Below are 16,796 nucleotides of genomic sequence, written 5' to 3'. Positions count from 1 at the left end.
TAGCATCCTTCTCAGCTCCTGGTCCCGTCGTTCTGTTGTATTGGCCCTTGGGTTGTAGATAGGGGTGGTCCAGTGCTCCACACCCCATTCTGTCATCATCTGCTGCCACTTCCTCAATGTGAACTGACTCCCGTTGTCTGGCGGAATGCACCATGGATAACCGTAGAGGCTGAATACCTCATCTGGTAGAAGGCTGGTGATGCGTCCTGTCGAGTTAATCTATGTTCTACTGCGTGAAGGATGTTTTCCCTTATATTCTGCATATCTCCTTTGATGGTCGAAAACCAGTTTTCTAACCTTCCTTCAACAGCAGAAATACGGCTCTCGATATTTCCCTCGACAGCAGAGATACGGTTTTCAAAATTTCCCTCGACGGTAGAAATTCTCCCCTCAACCTGTTGCTTTATGCCGGAAACCTGGATTTCCACCTCCTCCTTGAGGTTTGAGATATCACCTTCCAGCCGGCATACCCTACTATCGATTTGTTCAACCTGTCCCAGTTCTGACCTGATGTCCGATATCTGCTGCATTAATCGATAGGCGACGTCGGTAATTTGCAATGGAATTTCATCATCTACGGTTGAAATTTTAGATTCTAGGCCCTGTTCAACTTTGTAAAGCTGCATACACATTTGTGATATTTGTCTGGGTAAAACTGAGTTACAGCTTGAGAAATGTTGTCGTTTACTTTCAAAATTTGATCTGAAATCTTTCCTGTTAGGGCAGAACTGACATCTGATATTTTGTCTTTTAGTGCCTGCATCACGGTCATTAGGTTAGAACACATTTTGGTCATATTTACCTCATCTTCTGAAGTTTCGCCTGGATCTTCGTCGATTTCGATGAAAAACATTTCAGGATCTACTCCTCTTCAGCGAGATCTTCCCGTAATCGCGTCTGCAGCATTCGTCAGGAGATTTCTCTTGGTGAGTTTGTCTCTGAGCTGTTTCACCGACATATTCTCTAATATCACTTTCATTTTGATCATTTCACACTTACTCTCGAATTTACTTGCAAATTTTTACGTCCTCATCACGGTCGCCAGTTAATGTATCCACAAAGAAGCACAAAAAATGCTGTCAGTTGGTATACTTATTTATTTCACCTTAACTTCACATAAACATACACATAACGTTTATCACTGCTGTCACAAACAAAATATACACATCAACATACCGCCATCTTAACAACCGCCCATCACTAAGCACACACCACATGCAAATCGCAACCTTAAAATACAGTTGAAACCGTTAACTGCTGACATGTCGGCTCAACATTACACGTGGTCTCAAGTATACTCCCGTTCAAACCATAACTCCAACTAAACAGTAACTAACTCTACCATCAAGACCACCACCTCTTTATATATGTGCCTGGCCAGGCTTCTAGAAAGATACATTTTCTCATAAATTCTAGAATGCTTAAGGCCCAGATATAATGTATAGAATATTCTACCAAGTACCATTCTGGATGTTACATTGTGTTTCACAATTCTGTAGTGGATTGCAAATCATTAACACAGGTAATAATAAATTATATAATATTAACCCATATATGCCCACAGGGTCGAAAATGACCCACAATAGTAATTTGTTATCATTTAACCCCATGTATTCATTTTCAACTTAAAATCATGATTATGTATTTGTCAGCATGTTGGCTATTATTGTGATGTGTGATTGTTAATTTGAAGCTGTATTGTTTGGCTTGTAACTACAAAGAGATTGATGTGTTACATCGTTCAGCATAGTATTTATGCACTGCAGCAGAAAATGTAAGTTGACACTTTTGCTGTTTATTATTTTAGCTTGGTTCTTGTGCTGTTACTTAGAGTAAAGAATGTAGTTTACAACTTCATGTCACAAGTTTTTAAATTTTACTACATGCTCATGTATTAAACCGAGATATTTGATATGGGTCGTTTTCGACCCTGCGTGCATATAAGGAACATTTCATGCATTTAATCAAATATGATCATAATTGCATTACTGCTTGATGATAAGATATAGCTTAGTTTCTTTCCATTATTACTGCAACTTTTTTATATTTGGGGAGAGGGAAGTATCATGGGAATCTATTACCGACTCGGTGTCTGGCTCCATGGCTAAATGATAAGCGTGCTGGCCTTTGGCCAAACGGGTCCCGGGTTCGATTCCCGGCAGGATGGGGAATTTTAACCTTAATTGGTTAATTTCGCTGGCACGGGGGCTGGGTGTATGTGTCATCTTCATCATCATTTCATCCTTATCATGATGTGCAGGTCGCCTACGGATGTCAAATCAAAAGACCTGCATCTGGCGAGTCAAACTTATCCTCGGACACCCCCGGCACTAAAAGCCATACGCCATTTCATTTCATTTTATTACCGACTCAGTACTGAAACTTAAGAGTTCTTCTTCTCACGTTTCAGGGCTAGTTTCCCAAACAGTCTTACAACTTACGAGATTTTAGAAGAGCTTGAAAGGTTATCTTCCAAACAAGAGGTTTCAACTATTGAAGTGGTTATTCAACCTCCCGCTGATGAAGGTACTGAAAGTGATGGCGATTCGGGGGAAGAAGACTGTAATGATCCGAACCATCTCAGCCATCGCCAACTCAAGGCTCCAGCTGAATTGTTTATCAATAAGGAGTGTGTAGATCTCGGTGAAGTGTTTCACAATACATGCGAAATTGAAAGCGGGGAAGAAATAAAACCTTCTTCTGGGTCTTCCTCTGGTGGAGTTGTGGGTAAGTAGAACCCAGCATTTCTCGTGGTGGTACAAATATGAGCAAAAGTACATCAAGGAACCGAGAATATTTTGAATAGGAACCTGGGAGCTTGGAAGCCACTCAGATAGCATGGTGTGAACCACATCCTCGAACTGTTCTCTCTCTCTCTCTCAATGAGCGTAGTTTGCCTCTTGAATTCTTTCAGCTCTTTTTCAACCAAGAAATTGTGGAAAGAATAATTAGGCATACTGTAGGATATGCTGCTTCCCACAACAATAATTTTAGCTCCCTCTGTCTTCTGATGATATGTATTTCTTTCTAGGAGTGCTGATTTTGAGTGGATACGTACCGCTTCCCCGAAGATGCATGTTTTGGGAACTAAGTGACAATTGTCATAATACTATGGTCATGAATGGCATACGACGCAATAGATTTGAAGAGATTATGCGTTTCTTTCACTTTGTCGATAACGATAATTTGGTCCCCAATGACAGAATGGCTAAAGTCAATCCTCTTGTAAAGGCTTTGAATGAATTATTTTTGTTGTATGCCCCTATTGAGAAGAATTTGAGTGTTGATGAAAGAATGATTCCATACTTCGGGAGACACGGGTGCAAGCAGCACCTCCACAGGAAACCCATATGCTTTGGATTCAAAGCATGGATTACTACCACAAAACTAGGTTACTGCTTGCAAACAGAGTTATACCAGGATAAAAGATACATGAAGGAAAATCCAGAACTCCTCCTTGGTGAATCAGCTGTTATGGATCTGGTCTCAAAAGTGCAAACTATGTATCCTGATTCTTCATTTTCAGTCTACTATGACAATTTCTTTACTTCTCATTTGCTATCATTGCTTCAGGCAAATGGTGTAAAGGCAACAGGAACTTTTAAAAAGGACCGTACAGGACACTGTCCACTAAAGGGAATTGATGTTATGGGCAAGGAGCCTAAAGGAGCATTTGACACCATGGTAAACAAGAAACACAGTACAATGCAATTAGGTGGCATGATAACAACGTTGTTATGCTCCTGTCAAGTGAGTACGGAGTTCATCCTATTCGACCCACGCAAAGGTACTCTTCATCAGTACAATGGTTGTGTGGGCGGAGTGGATCAATTGGATAGCAATGTTGCTGTGTACCGGGTTGGAATTAGGGGAAAGAAATGGTACACACTGATTGTATTTTGGCTGGTTGATGTTTCTGTGAACAATCGCTACCTTCTAGCTCGTTCCCTTGGAAGAACCGACAATCTGCTATCATGTCATAGGGAACTAGCAAAGACGTTGCACAAACACAACACGGCCCATCTCCCCGACCAAGGAATGCCACAAAGAATGTTCCAGAAATTGCAGGCAAAAGTGATGGTTACATGATTATTGTGGGTGAGAAACGTAAAAGATGTGTTTCATGTAAAAGTAAAATCACGAAAGCATACAAGAGATGCAATGTTGCGTTGCATGATAAATGTTTCTTAAAGTTTCATGCATAGCTTTTCATGAAGACTGAGACTTCAGTATAAGATGCACACAGTGCTTGTAACTTCCTAGTGCAGCAATATTTTTGTGAATGTGTTGTATTCCACCACTGTACTTGAACTCATAATTATCTGTGTAATAATATTTGTGTAATCTGTGGTGGGACGGAGAACTGCAACTAAGCACTGTGTGTTGAGTTTAAGAAACATCAAGAAAAAGAGTTTGGACTCACGAACGTTTGAAAATCATTGATTATAGTGTTTCTTAATTTGTTGTTTTACCATTTTATTTTTTGGACCGAATGAATATTGCAAGATGCAAAAATTATTTTTGAAGTGATTTTTGTATTCAAACTTCATGTAACTTGAAGAATTTATTGAAATTTTCTTATTATTGTATTAAAAAAATTCCTGAAGGTATTATCATTGTATATTTTGTATGTCAAAAAGTGTAAAATTGTGCTTTAAACACGTGCGGTACGTAACTTTTGGATCAGTGGGTACTGCACGTGAGAGATCGGGTAATGTAATTCTTCTTGCATCAGTAGGTCAGGAAATGACCATACATGGTCATACAATTGGATTAGCCAAAATAACTGACTTTCCAATTAGCAAAAAAAAAAAAACTGGAATCTAGTGGAATTTGTATCCTATTGGTTGTTTGTGATCGGGCCATTTCCGGTATTCTGCCGGCTTTGCGGGTGTGATGCGAGTTCTTGGCGTCATATTCCATCCGACCACCCTAGCGAGCGCTTGCGCTCGAGGGCTCCCATCAGGAACCCTTCCCCTTTGTTGGTAAGTGCTATTTCTATGTTTTTCCTACCGTGTTTGATTGTATTTAATTCCTTCTGTGTTTCGGTATTTTCTCGTTTAATGTAAATTTCAATGTTTTAAATTCAACGTGTGAGTTTGCCCTATATTCCCGTTGTCTATAATATTAATTTTTTGAAGGACTGTTATGACAGACAGTCAACTGTATGTTATTATCGACAACACTTTGTAATTCTGCATAATCTTACAATGTCAAACCTTGTATTTTCAAAGTTACTTAAGTATCCAGATTATGTCTTGATTTTGGTTTACCTAGTGGATCTGTATCTTTTGTTAATTTTAATATAGTTGAGCTAGGGGGTGATTCTTGTGAACATTTTCTTCCCCATAACATCCTACCTTCACGTGGACCTCAATAGGGCCCTTGCACGTTCCACACTCCTGTCCTTAGTTGTCGTTTATTAGGCCTCTAAGATTTCCTTCGCATATGGTTTGATTTTGCGCATTTATTATCTACTGCCACATTTCCAAGCTTTGATGTGTACCCGCCGCTACTTAGTTACTTTTATTATTTTCTGAATTCATTTCATTTTAATTATTATTATTATTATTATTATTATTATTATTATTATTATTATTATTATCAGTTCGTGTAGGCTTTTTATATCTTGAGTGTGGCTACAATTTGTGTACACTGTAATATAATATATAATTATAATAAACAAAACAATATTTCACACAATAATGGTTGTCTGTATTAGTAAATAACTGTAAGATATGTCTGCCTTCGTAGCGTAATGGTTAGTGTTATTAGCTGCCGTCCTCGGGACCCCAGGTTTGATTCCCAGTACTGCCAGGAATTTAAAACTGGCAGGAGGACTGGTATGTGTTTGAAATGGTACATGCAGCTCACCTACAATGGGGGTGTGCCTGAAAAGAGCTGCACCACCTATGGATGAGGACACGAGTTTACTTTACTGTAAGATATGTTGAGGCAACAATCTAGGAAAAGGTAGTTTATATGCCCACAGGGTCGTTTTTGACCTATGGCCAATCAGACAGTAATGCTAATAGGAAAAAAAATCAGTGCTGCCATTAACCTAATATCACTAAAAGAAGCAACATATGTGACAATGAGCACTTTATTCAAAAACAAAATTTGCGGGCATATATGGGTTAATTACAGGTTCTTGGATTAACTAAACTCATATAAATATCTATATACAGCAAATATTTCATGACATAACCTCACAAATAATGCGATCGTAAACTAATGATGATACTAATAAGTGGATGTACATCACAAGTAGTAGTAATAACAACAACAACAATAATAATAATAATAATAATAATAATAATAATAATAATAATAATAATAATAATAATAATTCGAGCTTGATACTAGCATTATTTACCCATGGGTGAGAGAATATTGTTTTCAAGTTATATCAGTTCTTCACGCTTGCGTCACCCTCCATCCAGAATGGGCCGGACCTAGTTTTCCCGACACCAAAGTTGGGCATTTGTTCTTCAGGTGTACCGTTCATCCACACTGGTAGCATTTCGTAACCGAGCTGGTCTCTTCCATGGTTTTACTCTTGTGTTGTTCTTCCAACTGGGCAATGATTCTACGCAGATCATCAAAGGATCTTGGTTGCGATACCTTTACAAGGGGTCTAATCTTCTTGTGGAGTAGCTCTACGATGTCTGGTAGGATCTCGTTCTCGTTCCCTTCAGGATGCAGCTACTTGAAGAGCTGGTACACCTGCAGGACGAACATGCTAGCTCTCATGCCAGTAGGTTGTGCATCAGTCACTAGCTTTCTTTTCACAGAGCTCTTCACCCCTTTGGAATTAAACCTAGCAAGGAATTCCCTCTTGAAGTCAGTCCAGTTTAAGTTCAAGCTCTTCAAGTTATTCCACCAAGTAGGCTTGCCCCCTTAACTGCAGTGTGACGAGTTAAAAGAGATGTACTCCAGTAGCTTAGTCCTTCCTAGTAGACTGACCGATCCCTTGATGAAGCTAGTCAGGTTCTCTTCCAGTCTCGCATGGAATTCCGGAAGGCTCTCTTTAATCATCTTTGGGTCTAGGTGTCCTGTATGACGGTTAGGTTTGAGGGGGTTGAAGGTGTGGTGAAAGGTCCCATTCGAATTAATGTATCTTCTACCACGTAAATGATGGTCTCTCTCATATTCTGAACATCTCCCCTGATGGTGGAAATCCGGTTTTCTAACGTTCCTTTAATGGCAGAAATGCGGCTCCCAAAATTTCCCTCAACAGCAGAGGTACGGTTTCCAAAGTTTTCCTGGACGGCAGAAATTCTCCCCTCAACCTGTTGTTTGATGTCGGAAACCTGGATTTCCACCTCCTCCTTGAGGTTCGAGATGTTCCCATCCAGCTGGCTTACGCTACTATTGATCTGCTCAACCTGCCCCAGTTTTAACCTGATGTCACATATCAGCTGCGTTAACTAGTTTTTTTGCAAGTTGCTTTACGTCGTACCAACAGACACAGATAAGTCTTACGGCGACGAAAGGACAGGAAAGGGCTAGGAGTGGGAAGGAAGCGGCCGTGGCCTTAATTAAGGTACAGCCCCGGCATTTGCCTGGTGTGAAAATGGGAAACCACAGAAAACCATCTTCAGGGCTGCCGACAGTGGGGTAATTTGGGAATTGATCTGCAAATTTTTTTTAATCATCTACGGTTGAAATTTTTTATTCTAGGCACGGTTCTACTTTGTAAACCTGCGTGTACACTTGAGATATTTGTCCGGTTAAAACTGTATTAGCCTTCATAACTAGTTCGTAAATCTGTTCGGTTAAGGCTGAATTAACTTGTGAAATTTCATCTAAAAATTTTGTCATTTACTTTCGAAATGTTATAATAATAAATATAAGAAATAAATTTACAAGAGGGTCCACATTTTCAATACAATATATCAAGTAAATGATATTACAACAGTCTTGGGACTAGTTCCAGCTACCTAGTAGCCATCTTCAGCCAAATAAAAATTAAACAGACTTTGTGATAACTAAAACATACAAAGGGCACTACGAAAGTTTTGCAATATGCAAAAATGGTTGGTTGGACACCCCTGTTATGGTGAGGGATGAAAAGAGGGGTGAAAACTGGTCTAGAAGACAGCAAGGCGCGACCTTCACACCAGTTGTTACCAAGCAGTGGGAGTGAAAGCCAGTTGTCAGTGTGGTCTAAAGGTGAATATCGCGCAATTATACGCTACAATTTTGCTTGTGGGTTAACTGTTGACCAGTGCCTGGAGGAAATGACTCCTGTGCTGGGGGAAGATTGTCCACATCGGACAACAATGTTCTGCTGGTACAAAGAGTTCCAGAGAGGAAATTTTGGGGTTGAAGACAATCCTCATTCTGGGCAACCGTCTGAATCAGCGACTGAGGAAAACATTGAAGCTGTGAGGAAATTGTTGCAGCAAGAGAGTCTGTTGGCACATCGGCAGGTAGAAGAGACCCTCCACATCCCTGCACCTGCTATTTATTCAATTCTACATGACCATCTCCATCTTAGAAAGGTTTGTTCTCTTTGGGTGCCCCATTCACTTTCACAGGAACAATAGGCACATCGAGTGAAACGGTGCCGAAAAATGCTAAAACAGTTTGAAAATGGGACTTCGCGTAACGTCAATAGCATCGTTACAGGTAATGAAAGTTGGCTTTATTATTACGATGTCCCAACAAAATCCCAGAACAAGGTGTGGCTGTTTGAAGATGAGGGTACTCTTGTGACTGTGAAAGTCAAGGTCAGTGAATAAAAAGATGATTGCAGTATTCTTCACTAAACGGGGCATCCTGACTCGGGTTGTGCTAGAAATACAAAGGATAGTTACTGCGAAGTGGTACAGTGAGACTTGTCTGCCTCAGGTCATCCAGGCTCTCAAGCAGCTCTGTCCAAGGTCACAGCTCAACACTTGGCTCTTGCATCATGGCAATGCTCCAGCACATCGTGCTATTGTAACAATGGGTTTTCCTGCCAGATCAGGGTTGACTGTGCTTGATCACCCTCCATACAGTTCTGATCTTGCGCCATGTGACTTTGCACTCTTCCCACAAGTGAAGATGAAGCTGAAAGGGCGGCGTTTTGCATCCGACAAGGAGCTTCTGGCAGCATGGGATCAAGAGTGTGAAACTGTAACCGAAGAAAAGAAAAGTGGCAGAGTTGGTTCAATGGCTGGTTTCGACGTATAGAGTTATTTTGAAAAAGACTAAAACGCTCACTCACATTGCAAAACTTTCCTAGTGCCCTTTGTATGTATACCAGACAAAGACAATGTTGCAGGAATAATTATAACATTAAAATATATAACAAAAATTATGTTTATGATCTTCTTGTCATAATATAATGTCTTTAAGTTGACTTAGGACCTCAGGCAAAGAAATAAATCTGGAAAATATAGCCAGAATTTGGAATGAATAAACATACCAAAAAGAAATTAAAAACGAGAAAAAACCATTTATGAGACTCGCCTCTAATGTCTGATGTAGAACAAGCACTGCTTGATGGAGGGAGCAGGCAAGCCACATAAACAAAGGAGTTGATAGGGAACAAGCACTGACTTGTAGGAAGCAGGCAATGTAAACAAAGGAGTAGATAAGTAGAGGAGGGGAAGGGGTACAGAAGAAGGGGAGGGCGAGGGAGGGGAGAAGGAGAGAAGGGTGTAAGGTGGGGCAGAAGGATGCAGGAAGAAAGAATGCTGCTGTAAGTGGAATTTAACGAGATTATAAAAGAAAGAATTATTGTTATCTGCGATATGATTACTAAAGATAGGAATTAAAAGGTCAAATAAAATGTTTTATTTCTCTGAAATTTCACTTAGATTTAAGTTAGGATTGAAAAATTGTTCCAGATGGATAAAACAATGTCCCGTAATATTGAGCAGGGGGCCTTTTTGTGTAACTTTGGGAATTTTCATGTCTTGGTTGATATTAGTGAACTTATGGTTAGTAAAAATCAGATCAAAATTAGATGTATGGCTTTTCAGGCGTTTGCTCTATTAACCAGCATTTTGTCTTAGGTCTGACACTAGACTCGTCAGAGTAAGACGAAATGCTGGTTAATAGAGCAAACGCCTGAAAAGCCATACATCTAATTTTGATCTGATTTTTGATATGCTCTATTGGTGGAAAAATATCTAATTCCCTCCATGGGAATTTAGAATTTCCATTCTTATGGTTAGTATCACCCATGTGCCCCATGACCAAAAATCTGTTATATTTCAGGGCGTTACCATGCTCTTAAGTATCTTGTATGGATGCTCCTACCTGTCTGACTGACATAGATGTGTTACAATTATTACAATTGAGTCTATAAATACCTGACTTGGTGAACTGATTGCTATGATTAACAGAATTGGTATTGTGTAAAATATCTGTGGTTCTGTTACAAGTTTTGAAGGCTATATTGATGTCATGCTTTTAAATATGTTTGTGATTTGGTAGACTTGTTTATTATTAAATGTAAAAGTAGATAAAAAATTGTTGTGAGTTTTTCTTTTGTTAAGGTGGTTGAAGGTTGGTGCTTATGTTTATAAATTAATTTCTTCTCAATTTATTTCTTGTAATTGCAATTCAACATGAACAAAAATGAAATTTATAGCTTATAATTTCAAAATGTTGTCGGAAATCTGTTCTGTTAAGGCGGAATTACCTTCAGAGATTTTGCTTTTGAGTGTCGGTGTTGTGCTCATGTTGGAACACACTGTGGTCATGTTCACCTCATTTTCCAATGACGAGTCTGGTTGTTGTTTGTCCACCTCGATGAAAAACCTATCGGGATCTTCATCGTTTTTACTGAGGTCTTCTCATAGCCGTGTCTTCAATGATCTCTTACAGCTGTTCGTAGGAAGATTTCGTTTTGAGAGTTCGTCTTGAAGTTGTTTTACAGACATATTTTCCAGTATCACTTTCATTTTATTCTAATTTCGACTTACACTCTTATTCACTACCGAAAATTATTCTCACGTCCTGTCACTGGTCGTCACTTGTCGTATTCACAAAGACGCACACATGAAAGGCTGTCAACTGTGTACACTGTTTTAATTACAAATTATATACACATTAATAGTTGCACATCAAATGAACCATCATCTTGAACTCAATCAACTGCCACATTAGCGTGTAAACAAACTACGCAACACTTGACAAGAAATCAAATGTGGTACCAACACAACATAACCACTTCAACAGCAAAACCACAACATGAGTTCACATACTTAACTCGACTAATAACTCTCATTAACAACTCAACAACCCAAGACTGTCCTTTTATATACCTTGCCTGGCCAGGCTTCCCGAAAAGTATAACACAACATGTTTTCTCGTATCTTCTCGAATCTCCAATAACCTATATACAAATGAATAGAACACTCACCAAAACTCAAGTAACCAAGCTGCGTTGTTCTAGACTCTTACCTTATGTTGCACACCATTACATCATATTTACAGGTAATAATAAATTATATACTGTTAATTACATGTTCTTACCAGTGGCAGTTGGTGGTATCTGAAGCTGGATGTTGCACAAACATTTTCACTGTCACATTTTTATAGCTTACAGAAATAATGAAGTAATAAGTAATGAAGTACATTCCTACTAAAACTGTATATATCTGGCTAATACAACTTAGGAAATAAGAGGCTAATTATACACTGTAACTATAGTTACTCTTAATAATACTGTTATTGGCTTAACTTCCCACTAACGATTTTTTACAGTTTTCGGACACGCCGAGGTGCTGGAGTTCTTTTAAATGCCAGTAAATCTACTGACACGAGGCTGATGTAAAATTCAAATACCACCGGACTGAGCCAGGATCGAACCTGCCACGGAGTCAGAAGGCCAGTGCTTCAACCGTCTGAGCCACTCAGCCTGGCCCAGTTACTTTTGCCTCACATCAATTGAAAATTTCCCGTCCTGTTTTTCATTGAAGCAAGATGTTGGTAATATTATGGGTGGTCTGGGATGGCATGGAAAAGAAATTAACTAGCAAGCTGACCATGCGGTTAGGGTTGTGTAGCTGTGAGCCTGCATTCGGGGCATAGTGGGTTCAAACACAACTGTCGGAAGCCCTGAAGATGGTTTTCCACAGTTTCCCATTTTCATACCAGGCAAATGCTGTGGCTGTGCCTTAATTAAAGCGACAGTCGCTTCCTTCCAACTCCTAGCTCTTTCCTATCTCATCGGTACCGCAAGACCTATCTGCGTCGGCGCAACATAAATGAAATTTGTATATTTCAAAACTGGAAATGAATTACCTTTGCGAGAGGAGAGAAAGTAGGAATGAAGTAACTCTGCAGAGTGGCGCAATATAACGGGGACATTTGGGACTGTTTCTCGGTAGGGGACTTGTTAGTCCCGAGCAATTCCCTGAGACCGATACCGGCGACCTTGCTACCTGATGCTATACAGACTTAGGCTAATCCCTGCTGAAGTATACTGCACCGCACTGTCCGTTAGGGAGTTGTCGTAGGAAAGCACACCCCCCCCGAGTTCGATTCGAAGCCAGCAGCATTCGTTGGTCCGTTACGAAACATTAGGAGAGAAAACGACCGAGAATGGTTGATTTTAACATGTTTTAGAAAAAAATATTAGGTTTATTACACTAAAACATTAGAAGAAAAGAAGTGCAAAATTATTGGAAGTTGTGCAACCCTGCAACAATACCACACACCGCCCCTGGTTCTTACATTAAATAAAGTTATATTAATAAACACAGAGCAGAAGTATCGTGACATAACCTCACATGTTATGTTACAAAGGACAGATAATACAACACACAAACAATAAATGATACGACCACGATTTATACCAAATAAAGTCCAAACTGACAATCTGCCATACATAACTACGCAGATAATAATAATAATAATAATAATAATAATAATAATAATAATAATAATAATAATAATAATAATAATAATAATAATAATAATAAGTAAACAACTTCATAAATTGAAATACCAGCACATATAGCCACACCTCACAAGTCATGATAGTAATAATAATAATAATAATAATAATAATAATAATAATAATAATAATAATAATAATAATAATAATAATAATAATAATAATAACAACAACAACAACACCAACACCATCTACTAATCGAGCTCGATATTTTCAATATTTACCCATGGGTTTAGAGAATTGTTTCTAACTTATACTAGTCCATTACACACTTGCATCAATACCTGAAGGAAAAAAAAAACAAAAAAAAACATTCAACATCAGATTATACCTGAAAAACTTAAATACTTAAATAAGAACGACACGATTCGTTCTTGAAATATCATCATCAGATTCCATCAAATTACGCTTATTTTCTTAACCAATGTATGTATGTATATACTCACTCACTCCGTAGGCTTCTGAGGGACGTGAAGTTCCCGTGCCGATCTCACAATCCTCTTCCATCCTTTTCGATCTTGAGCCTGCTCTTCCCAGTTATCAATTAGGAGGGTCCGGCATACCTTGTTAGCCTCCTTCTTCCAGGAGCTTCAGGGTCTTCCTGAAGGTCTTTTCCCATTAAGAGATCCCTTGTATAGATCTACTGGTGCTCTGATATCCTGCATCCTCAGTACATGTCCAGCCCAGCGCAGTCTGTTGGATTTTATCACACCCATTATAGTGTGTTGTTGAGAGAGGGTGTAAATCTCATAATTAGATCTTTTCTGCCAGCTTTGAGAGATACGATCGAACCATGGGTCAAATATTTTTCTATAAACATTATTCTCAAAGATTTGCAACTGCTGCTGCTCTTTCTTGGTAATACTCCATGTCTCAGAAGCATACAGATGTACTGGCCGAATGATTGTATTGTACATAATCATTTTTGCATTCCTTGTTAAAAAATTGGTGCCTGATTTAGGGCTCATAGAGTAAAATGCCTTATTTGCATTCTTAATTCTAGCTTGGTGTTCCTGTTGCCTTTGGTTTTGTTCATCGATTAATACACCAAGAAACTTAGATGGTGTCAAGTGAGACGGTAGAGTAAAGTTGCTCTTGCTACACCCTGTTTGAACTGCAAGTTAATCAGCTAAAAGTGCTAATCCGTGTTAAAAAAGTTATTTACACTGACTGACAGAGCAAATGCAACACCAAGAAGGAGTGGTCAGAACTTTATGCCAATTGCAGGGTAGACTGACGTCACTGAGGTATGCTCATGATGTGAAATGCGCCGCTGTGCTGCGCACGTAGCGAACGATAAATGGGACACGGCGTTGGCGAATGGCCCACTTCGTACCGTGATTTCTCAGCCGACAGTCATTGTAGAAAGTGTTGTAGTGTGCCACAGGACACGTGTATAGCTAAGGATGCCAGGCCGCCGTCAACGGAGGCATTTCCAGCAGACAGACGACTTTACGAGGGGTATGGTGATCGGGCTGAGAAGGGCAGGTTGGTCGCTTCGTCAAATCGCAGCCGATACCCATAGGGATGTGTCCACGGTGCAGCACCTGTGGCGAAGATGGTTGGCGCAGGGACATGTGGCACGTGCGAGGGGTCCAGGCGCAGCCCGAGTGACGTCAGCACGCGAGGATCGGCGCATCCGCCGCCAAGCGGTGGCAGCCCCGCACGCCACGTCAACCGCCATTCTTCAGCATGTGCAAGACATCCTGGCTGTTCCAATATCGACCAGAACAATTTCCCGTCGATTGGTTGAAGGAGGCCTGCACTCCCGGTGTCCGCTCAGAAGACTACCACTGACTCCACAGCATAGGCGTGCACGCCTGGCATGGTGCCGGGCTAGAGCGACTTGGATGAGGGAATGGCGGAACGTCGTGTTCTCCGATGAGTCACGCTTCTGTTCTGTCAGTGATAGTCACCGCAGACGAGTGTGGCGTCGGCTTGGAGAAAGGTCAAATCCGGCAGTAACTGTGGAGCGCCGTACCGCTAGACAACGCGGCATCATGGTTTGGGGCGCTATTGCGTATGATTCCACGTCACCTCTAGTGCGTATTCAAGGCACGTTAAATGCCCACCGCTACGTGCAGCATGTGCTGCGGCCGGTGGCACTCCCGTACCTTCAGGGGCTGCCCAATGCTCTGTTTCAGCAGGATAATGCCCGCCCACACACTGCTCGCATCTCCCAACAGGCTCTACGAGGTGTACAGATGCTTCCGTGGCCAGCGTACTCTCCGGATCTCTCACCAATCAAACACGTGTGGGATTTCATTGGACGCCGTTTGCAAACTCTGCCCCAGCCTCGTACGGACGACCAACTGTGGCAAATGGTTGACAGAGAATGGAGAACCATCCCTCAGGACACCATCCACACTCTTATTGACTCTGTACCTCTACGTGTTTCTGCGTGCATCGCCGCTCGCGGTGGTCCTACATCCTATTGAGTCGATGCCGTGCGCATTGTGTAACCTGCATATCGGTTTGAAATAAACATCAATTATTCGTCCGTGCCGTCTCTGTTTTTTCCCCAACATTCATCCCTTTCGAACCACTCCTTCTTGGTGTTGCATTTGCTCTGTCAGTCAGTGTATTTAATTGCCTTCTTCTTTAAAAAGTAGTCACCATGTCTGTAAAGGAAGTAGCTAAGAAGATATCGGCTTTTGAAGATTGCATGAAAGACTTTCAAGCTCGCCTAGACTCAGCAGTCAGTGCCGCCAACCCACTGAACGTGCTCCAAGCGCTTGGTGACGAGTTCCAGGCATTCAAGAAACAGGCCAGCGAAGACATCTCCAAGCTTAAAGGGGAGTTGAAGGCTCTTGAAGATCGGCTTCAGAAACAAGACGACGTGTTGGACGAGGCCGAACAGTACAGTCGCCGGAACTGCCTTTTATTGCATGGTGTCCCGGAACAGCCGTCCAAGGACGTCTACATTAAAATGCTGGACACACTGAAAAATAAACTTTGGTAGAACTTTCAATTCTTGATGTGGATCGCTGCCACAGGCTAGGCCGCCGAAATAGAATGTCTGCAGAAGTGGTCTCACAGGGAAATCAACCTATCATTATTAAGTTCCTACGATGAAGTATGGCATGCGAAGAGAGCTTTGAAGGGCAGTGGGCTCATGCTAACTGAGTCCCTCACAAGTGTGAGAAAACATATTCTTAATCAGGCAAGGGATTTATGGGGACTGCAGAAATGCTGGACTCAAGATGGCACATTTGTGTATTAAGAGAAGATGGAACTAAATCTCAAATATCCACGATGGCACAGTTAAGAAACATTGCAGGGAGTAGGATGAACTCGTGAAATTAAGAGAAAGAAATTATGTGTGCAGTAATTAATTTATATTTGTGTGTGTGAAAGTGTGTGCTTGTGAAAGCACCAGGTTGCTGGGGTAAGCTTATTTTACATCTTACTTAATTTTTGTTTTTCATACTGCTTAGTTTCATATGTTTGTTGACCAGTACAACGGTAATACTATTGACCTGCATTCCTCTCCATAGCCCTCACCCTCCCCTTCTCTTTCGTCCCTACCACTTTCAACAGGACTTGTGTGGCAAGAGCAGCTCAGTAGCCACCCGCGATCGTTACATTGTTGCCACATAAATGGCCAGTCATTACTAGCTCATATGGAAGAGGTTCAGGCTATTTTTGAAGTGAACAATGTACATATTATTGGAATCAGTGAAAGCTGGATGTGTACAGACATGCCGTCATCGACAGCTAACCTTGACAGATACTCAATATTACGCCATGACTGCATTGACAAAATAGGCGGTGGACTTCTACTTTATTACAGAAATGACCTAAAATGTAACATTTTCTGCTTCTGACCCACGACTTACACTGCAACCGGAATTTATGTTTGTAGAATTAGACTGCCATAAAAAGATATTAATAG

At 40.7% G+C, this 16,796-nt stretch overlaps 1 protein-coding gene across 7 annotated transcripts in view; it reads right to left on the bottom strand.

The window, feature by feature from the left end:
• Positions 1 to 16,796, bottom strand: part of LOC136864217 (ATP-dependent helicase brm) — a 510,653-nt gene that overhangs the window by 229,348 nt on the left and 264,509 nt on the right. The window lies entirely within an intron of this gene.

Source organism: Anabrus simplex, chromosome 2 (genome assembly GCF_040414725.1).
Source record: "Anabrus simplex isolate iqAnaSimp1 chromosome 2, ASM4041472v1, whole genome shotgun sequence".
Taxonomy (NCBI): Eukaryota; Metazoa; Arthropoda; class Insecta; order Orthoptera; family Tettigoniidae; genus Anabrus; species Anabrus simplex.
This window is presented reverse-complemented; position numbering and strand designations above follow the sequence as displayed.